This window comes from Gigantopelta aegis, chromosome 4, assembly GCF_016097555.1.
Source record: "Gigantopelta aegis isolate Gae_Host chromosome 4, Gae_host_genome, whole genome shotgun sequence".
Lineage (NCBI taxonomy): Eukaryota > Metazoa > Mollusca > Gastropoda > Neomphalida > Peltospiridae > Gigantopelta > Gigantopelta aegis.
In genome coordinates, this window is record NC_054702.1 from 106,477,128 (window position 1) to 106,488,024 (window position 10,897).

Here is a 10,897-nt window from a genome sequence, read left to right on the forward strand (position 1 = left end):
TGTAAGCAATGTAAAGACTGATGTAAGTAATGTAAAGACCAATGTAAGCAATCCAATGTAAGCAATGTAACGACCAATGTAAGTAATGTAAAGGCCAATGTAAGCAATCCAATGTAAGCAATGTAACGACCAATGTAAGCAATGTAACGACCAATGTAAGTAATGTAAAGACCAATGTAAGCAATCCAATGTAAGCAATGTAACGACCAGTGTAAGCAATGTAACGACCAATGTAAGCAATGTAAAGACTGATGTAAGTAATGTAAAGACCAATGTAAGCAATCCAATGTAAGGAATGTAACGACCAATGTAAGCAATGTAAAGGCCAATGTAAGTAATGTAACGACTGATGTAAGTAATGTAAAGACTGATGTAAGTAATGTAACGACTGATGTAAGTAATGTAAAGACCAATGTAAGGAATGTAACGACCAATGTAAGCAATGTAAAGACCAATGTAAGTAATGTAACGACTGATGTAAGTAATGTAAAGACCAATGCAAGTAATGGAACGACTGATGTAAGTAATGTAAATTCTGATGTAAGTAATGTAACGACCAATGTAAGCAATGTAAAGACTGATGTAAGTAATGTAACGACCAATGTAAGCAATGTAACGACCAATGTAAGTGTGACGATCAATGTAAGTAATGTAGAGACTGATGTAAGTAATGTAATGATCAATGTAAGTAATGTAACGATCAATGTAACAATGTAAAGACCAATGTAAGTAATGTAACGATCAATGTACGTAATGTAAAGACCGATGTAAGTAATAATGTCTCAAACCATCCGTTTTAGTTTACTGTCAGTTAAACGATGTGCTTCAATTCACTGACATCACTAGTTTACAATGGAACGGGACATGTTATTGATGTGTAATCAAAACTATTACATGTCTAACGTTAGCTAAGAAACAAGAGCATCATAGATTTTCCATTTATACTTTCTTTAAAACCAAACAGGACATTACCATGATTATGTATGAGCATACTTTACAAAGATCAAAGTACGTAACTGATGAGATATATCCGGTTGGTTGTTTTAGATCGTTGCTAAACCAATAAAACATTCTGTTATTCTTAATTGTTAGTCCAAGGTATACAAGTAATATACTCTCTGGAGTTGCTAGATACCCTGTTGGACATGGAAAAGGTAACAAGGCTCGATATCTGATCACTTTTTTTCTTACACTTGATGCAAACGTGAAATGAAAAAAAAAAGGATATGGATCTATCTAGCTCAGTCGGTAGAGCGCTCGCCTGGAGTGCTTGCATCGAAGGATCGAACCACGACAGTAGACCCATTCTTTGAGTGCCGTGGTATGTGCTGTCATGTCTGAGAAATGTATATAAACGATCCCTTGCTACTAATTGAAAAATGTAACGTGTTTCCTCTAAAACCTCGTGTCAAAAATTATTAAATATTTAATATCCAATAGCCGGTGATTAATAAAAGACGGTGCTTCAGTGTGTGTGTGTGTGGGTGGGGGGGGGGGGGGGGGGTAAATATATACCCAACACTCTTAAATTTTATTTAAACCATGTGTGCATAGGAGAAATGATGCGGAATACCTTCTAGCTTATAAACAAATGTACGATGTCCCCGTCCCCAACCATGGGCATGGCCAGGATTTTATATAGGGAGGTACCCAAACTGTCTTGTTCACGTGTTATAGGGAAAGAGGCTAATAAAAAAGGTGGTATGGAACAAATAATTGTGATTAAGGGGGAGGGGGGCATGGCCTTTTGGCCCCACCTGTCTATGCCAGTGCCCCCAGCCCTCGTGTGATCAAATCTGGGGGAAAAAAGCTACAAAACAAGTGTCACAATTATTTTGTTTTGTCGATGATTAAACAATGCGCTTTGGTGTTGCCAAACAAATTTTATTCCTAATTTAACCATTCCTGCCAGAAATGTAATAGCTGTATATCTCCTTTCGTTGCAGGTGAGGCAATTTCTGAACTAGGCTATAAAATAAAGATGCGGTTTTTGCGTTCAGGACCTGTGGATTGTGCACCACAGTGCAGTGCACATACACTTCACGCGCATGTTACCGCGTGTAGGCAAACGAAACGACTTGTTCCCACGCTCTATAAAATAAAAAAAGAGATCTGCTTTGGCAGCTGCCAGCAACATAATGACGACATCGCTAGTATATATCTATATCTCTCTGTCTCGCCTCACCTGACAGACAGCTACCCAGTACTCACAAATATGTGTGTCACACAAATAGGGCACATACATTTTACTTACAGGCCACTATACGGCCGTACGAGTTGTCGATTATTATTGGGGGGGGGGGGGGGGGGGGTAGGCGATGAGGGAGCTGGGGGTGGAGATGGATTACGGTTCTAACGAAATAAACAACAACAATAAATGCAGATGAAATTAATATAATACTAATAATTCCAGGGGTAGGCTTCTGGGTGGCGCGCACCTTCCACCTCGCATTTCAGTATGTGGCAAGTGAATATTATGAATGTATTGTGTTTTGAGTGAACATGTTATATATTCATCGGCTTGGTGTTTTGTAGGTGTATATAGTACTTTTGAATAATATTAGCCGTTTAAATTGCTGTACCCTTTCCCTGGGAAAATCCTGCGGCCTACCCTGGTAATTGTAATTCCGATGATTCGTGCAGGGTGTGGCATTGCTGAGATAAGGTTAAATCATTCCGAAATTTGTCTGTTAATTCATCGGTGTGAAAACATGTTTGTAGGCATAGATTTAATATTCTTTACATACTGAAAAAAAACAAATACGATTCAAGATTTATCATATAGTATATAAATTCCTCGTTCCTAAAATACATAATCAAAATCAATTGGACAGTTGGTTATTTTTGGAGTTAAAATAAACATGTGTTCAATACTGATTTCGACAGCGGAGACAACAAACACTTGAAACACTGTGTCGTGTGTGTTTACCTTCGTCCACTAACCTAGATTTCTCCGCTGGCTGATGTCAGTGTTTGAAAAAGTGTCAGTGTCCCCCAGTGACCACATGATAAAACCTAATCAGCTTTTGGATCACGAGGTTATCAACAACTGTCATCAAAACACCACACCTAAAGTGGTTTGTGCTTCTTGTTGGCAATACGCCATTATTAACCTATTCAATGATTTTAACAACAATCGGCTTTTAGCACCACCATCTTAATTAAGTGTAATGTGGGCCCAGCGCAGGTATTTTAAAAAGTGTCTGTGATATCTAGTGAAAAATTTATATAATCGAATTGGAGAGCAAATTAATGTCGGATAGTAGTGTAAATCGATCCTATTATTTTTTGCAGGATTTTATATTGCTTTGAAATGTAAACGTTATACGTAACCTTCTATCAACTATATGCCCATAATATGTTGGAGAATCCTTTGAGAACAAATGGAGAAATTGGAACGTTCAGTTAGGCGAAAATCCCGTGACGTCATGCCTAGCAGATGGTGCCGACAAGTTTGCTGTCTTTATGCAACTTAATTGTCCCTATTTAGTCAAATTTCTCGCTCCAGCCAACCACGACTGGTATATCAAAGGCCGTGGTGTGTGTTATCCTGTCTGTGGGATGGTGCATATAAAAGATCCCTTGCTGTTAATCTAAAAGAGTATCCCATGAAATGGCAACAGCGGGTTTCCTCTCTCAATATCTGTGTGGTCCTTAACCATATAACCGTGAGTGCGTCGTTAAATAAAACATTTCCTTCCTTCTATTTAGTCAATTCACCGATTTCATAATATGTGTAATTGCGTAGTAGGACAGTTTAATGCACAGTTTAATTTCGAGATTCTTGAGTTATTTAAGCAAAGATTATGGGCGGGATGGATTAATTTGTAGTTATTGATCATAAATAAATGTAAAAGTATCAAAACATTGCACTTGTAGCTCCAACACTGCACCTTTAATGGTCTTTGAAATGTGCTGACTGATTATACAAACGATATCAACATGTTTCGTCAGCGATATGGCTGAAGACGGTCCGTTACATTGTCCACGAACTTATTGCACTGTTAATGGTCAGTTCTCAGCAGTTAATTACCAGTCATTAGTGGGATGCGATTAATTAACTGATACGAGTCAGTGTTGAATAGAACGGGGCATCAGTCTTTGATGTTTGACTGTCGTGTCAAGCTCGATTAGTCCTGTAACATGAGAGGTTGCTCCGCGTCCAGGACAAATTGGACAGAAGAGGCGTCATAGGCTTTACTTCTCTCCTGTCAGTATTTTTATTTTAAAATATTTTTGGAGCCAATATGCACAATGAGTACTCGCCAGTCAGCTATTCCCTAGTAACGATAAACAGAACAAATTTTAATTTTGTTTAACGTCACCACTAGAGCACATTAATCATCGGCTGTTGGATGTCAAATATTTGGTAATTCTGACATATAGTTTTAGAGAGAAAACATGAACACATATTTTCATTAGTAGCAAGGGATATACCACGGCATTTTCATATACCAGTCGTGTTGCACTGGCTGGAACAACAAATAGACCAATGGGCCCATCGACGGGAATCGATCAAAGACTGACCGCGCTACGGGCGAGCGCTCTACCATTGAGTTACGTCGCGCCCCCGACAGACAGAAAAGCAGTCAGCACACCATCCTTCAGCACACCATCCTTCAGCACACCAGCACACCATCCTTCAGCACACCATCCTTCAGCACACCATCCTTCCGGCTGTTTTCTCTCCGCTTATGGCGGCGCTGATTACTACTAGTACGTAATAATATACTCTAATCCGACGCCATATAACCGTAAATAAAATGTGTTGAGTGCGTCGTTAAATAAAACATTTCCTAATACACTCTAAATTTAGTATGTCTTACATAAAAGTGAAGACAAAAAGTTCATGAATATATGGATAAATGAAACTGAAGAGATTATGATCCAAAACGAATAAAACCAAAAAATAACGGGAGGCCTTTTTGTAAGCACTGACACAAGCGTTTTCTGTTGTTAGGTTTCTGTCATATGCCTATAAGCTACGTAATGCTAACAACAAATTTACAGACAATTAATTTAATTTTGGTGGCCATTTAATCGACAGTCATGATCAAGTATATGGCCACCTAAGACCACCAAGATAGTCTTACGAGTTTTATTCCATCGTTAAGTAGCCGTGATGACCTGATAATAATATGAACGGACCAAATATTCATACAACAGTCACCAAAACACAGGTATTTCAAACTGAAATGCATCTTAAACATGTATGGTCAGTCCCTGTGGAATATCACTCATGTATTGTTATTCAAAACTACTAATGCGAATTTGTTTAAATTTGTGCAAATCAATTTCCACCAGCGTAAAATAACAAGCGGGGTTCAGTTTAACACACACACACACACACACACACACACACACACACACACATAAAGACCAGTCAGACGAAAAGGTAGGATTTATATACATTGTATATAGGTACCAAAAGATTGCAAAACACGTGTTTTATTACTGTGGCACTTTAAAGTAAAAGGGCAGTATACCACACATACACACACACACACACACCGCTTGTTCCGTAGGCACGACGAAGTGGGTGGGTGGGTGGCTCTGGGGGCTAGAGCCCCCTCACCCCAATAATTCTGAATAAAAAATATTATTGGTAGTAAATCCTAAGGCAGAGATGAATTGTACTTGTAGAATGCAGGAAATTGCATTTCAGGACATCTAGTTTTCAAACGTTTACGAACCCTATAGAAACTGTTTTGCGCCCTCGATCTTAGTCCCCCCCCCCCCCCCCCCCCCCCCATGTCTACTTGCTATCGCCGTGCTTGTTCCGCCCTTACATTTTATTTTCAAATACTTTTATTATAACGGTCACACATAGCCTAAAACATAACAACATAACCCTTTACTTTATTCGGCTGACACTTAGAAAATGTGGGCGTGGTTTAGTCTATATGGCCTAATTACCAGCGAATTAAACCAAATCAGTTTCTCATAGCCCATATTTCAGTCATACAATGTCATACGTTAAATTAGTCATACTTATTATCAAACTGGGGTACCCGGTTTTACCAATTACTAATTATGTTTGTGTTTGATAATATGATGACATCATCAATTTTAATATATTTTACTTCCTTTTTTTTCTCCTTTTTTTTTTTGGTGGTGCTTGTTTTTTATTTTATTTTTTTATTATTTATTTTATAATAGTTGTTCATATGGACAACCTATAGTTCGTTGTAAAACTTCCCTACTCATTTTACACTTATTAAAAATGGCTTGCTGTTGTATTCAACACGTTCAAGTCGATTGTGTTGCCGAAAACTCTATCCGCCAGATCGAACAGACGTAAAGGATACAAGAGTTATTTCCCTTTAAGACTGAGCCTTTCGCGAGATTGTATTAGAATAAAAAAATATGTTAGTCTAAATAATCTTAAAGTAACTTAGTATTCTTTCACGTATAAATATATAGCGGCGAGTAGGGGTGGATTATTTAAAAAAAAATTTATTTCATCTATTATAATTTCTTCTCCTAAAAAACAACAGAATTTCATTGTGGTTGTATTTGAAATATGTATTGATAAAATTATGAACACTCATCTGTAATAACTTTCTAGAACAGTCCTAATCATTATACTCCAAGATGACCACACCAACCACGACCCCTCTCCCAATCCCTCCAAGCAAAAAATAAAAATAAAATCGTTTTTTCTTTTTCTTTTCCGATTAAAAAAAAGTAATAGTATGTATGTGAAAGAGTACACACATTTTACCTGAACCCATAGGGGTGAAGGGGTGAATGAAGTAAAAAATAATAATAATAATAACAATCCTACCTACCCTAACAACCATTTATTTTTATTTTGTTTAAATTATATACTATGTAGGCTATGTACGCCTTTAATGTAGAAAAGAAAATAATGTTTGATTTTTATTTAACAACACCCCAACACATTGATAATCCATGAAAAGAAATATTTAAAAACAGAACCTTAAACACATTCTAGACATATACAGTGCTAGCTTAACTTTTGGTTATTGTGATAAGTTGGTAATCGGATGGAGAGTGACTCAGCGAAGAAACTTGCCACTACCAAACAGGTAACCTTTAACATAAACGTAGAAGAAATTTTTTTAACTCGGGCAAAAACAATAGAGATATTCGGGAAAAATTAGCTGGCCTAAACAATTTTCACCATGTATTTTCATTATTCTACCCAAAATATTAGTTGTAATTCATGTAAAAATGCGTGGCTTATGCTTTTAGCCCCTACAGAATAGCACATACTAAGTGCTTTGGTATGTGCTTTGGAACGAATCCCCACCACACCCCATCAGCCCCACTATAACTAAAGAAAAGAGTATACAAAAAATGAACGTATCCCAAATCGGTTTGGTTTAATCTGTCTCTGAACCACTAAACAAATTCCTAAAACTTTCTTTAATATGAAAAATGTTTGAAAGTTATGGGACGTTGTTTACCTTTATTTGTTTTCTTTTTTTACTCACTTACTTACCTACCAAAAACATAGTTTACAGGCATAATATAGATATGTACATATGATATACTGATTATAATATTCACAGTAAAAATGTAATTATGAAGATTTTATAATTACCGTAATTTCAACATTTTTGGTACATGTATATACATACCTTAACTATGGTGTAAATATACAAATTCTCGAACCGGGGCGTCGGGGCCTGTGCGCCCCCCCCCCCCCCCCCCTTGAGAAAAAACAATTTCTATTCTATATGGAAATAATAATTTGGTTTGTGCCCCACAAGATATTGTAGCCCCCGCGACGACATTGTGCAGCCCGACCCTTTCACCCCCACGCACTACAGATATCGTTCCTTTGGGCCTATATAAATCAATGTGTTCTAGTGGTGTCGTTATGACTCGTCAAACAAAACACACTTTAACTGTTATTGTTTAAATTAGTTGGGTAAACTACCAGTCACTTGTTCAGTTGTAATCCAGCGAGTAGGCCTATTACCATCCCACTACCCACTACATACCACTTTATTTTTTATTCCACACGAAAGACATTGGCAATATGCACGTGATGTGTAACATTTCAATTAGCCCGAGCGTCGGTTGGACGCGCGGACTGTTTCATTCATTAAGTATGATTGCTTGTTTTACGGTACGGTACCGTACATGCTCTAACATACTATGGCTATAATATTGGGCGAAATAATAAATTACGCTCGGCATAATGTCATGAATAAAACACTCTGCGAAATCATATAATTAAAACCCCGATTTCGAAACAATACATACAAAACATGTGTCGTACCTAGCTGCAAATAACACAAAGGGGGAGGTGGTGGCAGAAAAATAAACAATTTTAAAATTAAAAAAATATATATTTAGTAAAGAACCACAGTAATAGGCCTATATCGTCTTCTCCAAATAGACACCCCCCCCCCCCAAAAAAAAAAAAAAAACCCACCTCACAAACTTTGAAAACTAAAAGGGGACGCGACGCGTCTCATCTCCGCAACTTCCGCTAGTTACGGCCCCAAATCCCGACAAAAGCCTACTGGTATTACAGGCCTATTTTAAAAGGCTCACGCACCGCTGGCTCAAGTGCACCTATACACGCGTTACGGACGTATATCTATCAACCAATTACTTTCAATCTGGCCCCATGTAATTATACAGTCCCAAATACATTTATTATAAAGTAAATACGCAGTATTTAATGTGTCACGCGACACCTAGCCGTACCTGGTTTATTGCACAGGTATTTAAAAACCGTTATACGACTGTACATGTAGGCTTTAATACTGTTTACACAAATAAACAATTGGCATGTAAAAACAGAAGCGTGCCACTGGGCGAAATAAGGAAACTGATAGTAAACATTAAAAACATGCAAAACTATATAATTATAAACCTTTTCTTACACATGGGAGTTACCAAGAACTTTTGAAAGACTTTACAAACGTTACTGGTAACTCCCATGTAAGTGGTTAGTTTTGGGGTTTTTTTTAAAGCAAAGACCTGCAAGAAAGAAAACAAATCGTCAAAATGGGGTTCGTTCGCACCGACCGTAATACCATGATAACGTGTTTTATAATAGTTACTATAATACCGTAATGAATTTTTTTTTAATAAATAAATATAAATAATGGGTAAAAAGAAAGAAAGAAATGAAGAAAAAAAAGGACGCCTATTTTGTGGCAGGTGGTCGAAGAGGGAGGACGGTTACGCATGAATGGCATTTTATAAATTGTATCCTCTTTTGGCATAATGTAGGGAATTGTAATACATATTCATGAAATTACACAACAGGTACTTGTCAATTAAATGGGCACTTTTTTGCTTTCGGGGTAGGGACTGAGGTCGGTAACTGCTCTCCCCCACCCCCACCCTACACACAAATATGGTTAAAATCAGTGCACTGGATATTGGATTAACGCGAACCAAGAATACGCTACAACTAACATACATTAGCCTCTATAAGGCAACTAAGTCAGTTTCTTCCTCTCTTATAGCTTATACTTACCACGAGTTGGAATAAGCAAATTATGCTGCGACATCAACTGTCTAATGAGAAGACAGTGTAGATGTGGAGTTTGTGTCCCCACAGTCCGGCTCAGCCCAAGGGGTCTAATCCTATGACCCCCGGGCAACACTAACGGAATAGGTATTCCACCTTGATCAGCTGACAGTGCCCGTGGATCTGGCAGCGCGTGCAGAAACGCGCCAGATCTTGGCCTGAAGCGTTCCACTTGAAGCTGGTCAATGTTCTCAACAGAGTCCAACAGGTTATCTGAAACGACGTTGTCCAAGAAGGGAGAGTCGTCTCCGACGTCGTCGTCGTCGCCTAAGAATATATCCACAGGAGAAAAACTTCCCGAGATGGACTCGCCTCTAGCACCACCAGTAGCTTCGATCTGCTCGTTATGCTGGCACGTGTCAAAAGTGAAATGCAACTTGCAGTGATGCGTGGCTGGCGAATTGTCAGTGGCGTACCCACTGTCCCGCGTGTTCGACCGAGGGGTGCGCCAGCCACCACTAGAACAGTCACTATCCGCCCTGATCTTGGGGATCGGACATTTGCGTTTTGTTTTTTCATCGGTGTCATCCATACCGAGTTCGGCGGCTCATTTGTGACTACTGATGTTGTTTAACTCCTTCAGTTGTTTCCTACGTGCAAAAAAATACAAATAAATACAAATAAAAATAATAATAATAAAATTATACTAACTTAATTCATGTATATTATATAGAATAAACATTTCCCGTAACTTCCATAGCAACCATGGTAACACATTTTGATGACACCTGTCATACCACTTGGCAAATATGAAGTCAATTCTGAACACCTGAATTATAAATTAAATCTAATACGTTTCACAAAAAATACATTCCCAATATCTTAAAATTTACATTTAGTTTAATATTTTCATTGTCCTGTGACAATCATCTGTAGCTATATACACATATCAAATACATTGTATTATCTGAATGCCATACTCCAGTGGAAAAAAGCCGTAACATAACAGTTATTAATGTATACATCAGCTGATCCTGTTTAATATTCCATGAGCTGGAAATTGACTAGTTAATGAGATGCGACCTGTTATGTCTTTTGACTGAATAGATACATACATATGTTTCATCTGTTTTATAGGTGTTACAAAGGTAATACAGGTACTTCGATATGAAAAGCACTCCAGCGAAAGCATTCGAATAAAACTAGCACAGTCGCAATAACAAACAAACAAGAATGAAAAATGTAAACAAAGCAGCATGGTCTTGAAAACCCCAAGCACTGGATTTTGACACCCAAGAACCTAGCAACTGTCATGTCACAATCCATCTATTGCAGAATAATAATCCAATATTAGCAGTTATGCACATTTAATTATTACAAATATGTTTTTAAAAAAACCACTTACCGTGTTCAATAGTTTGTATGTAATGTTCC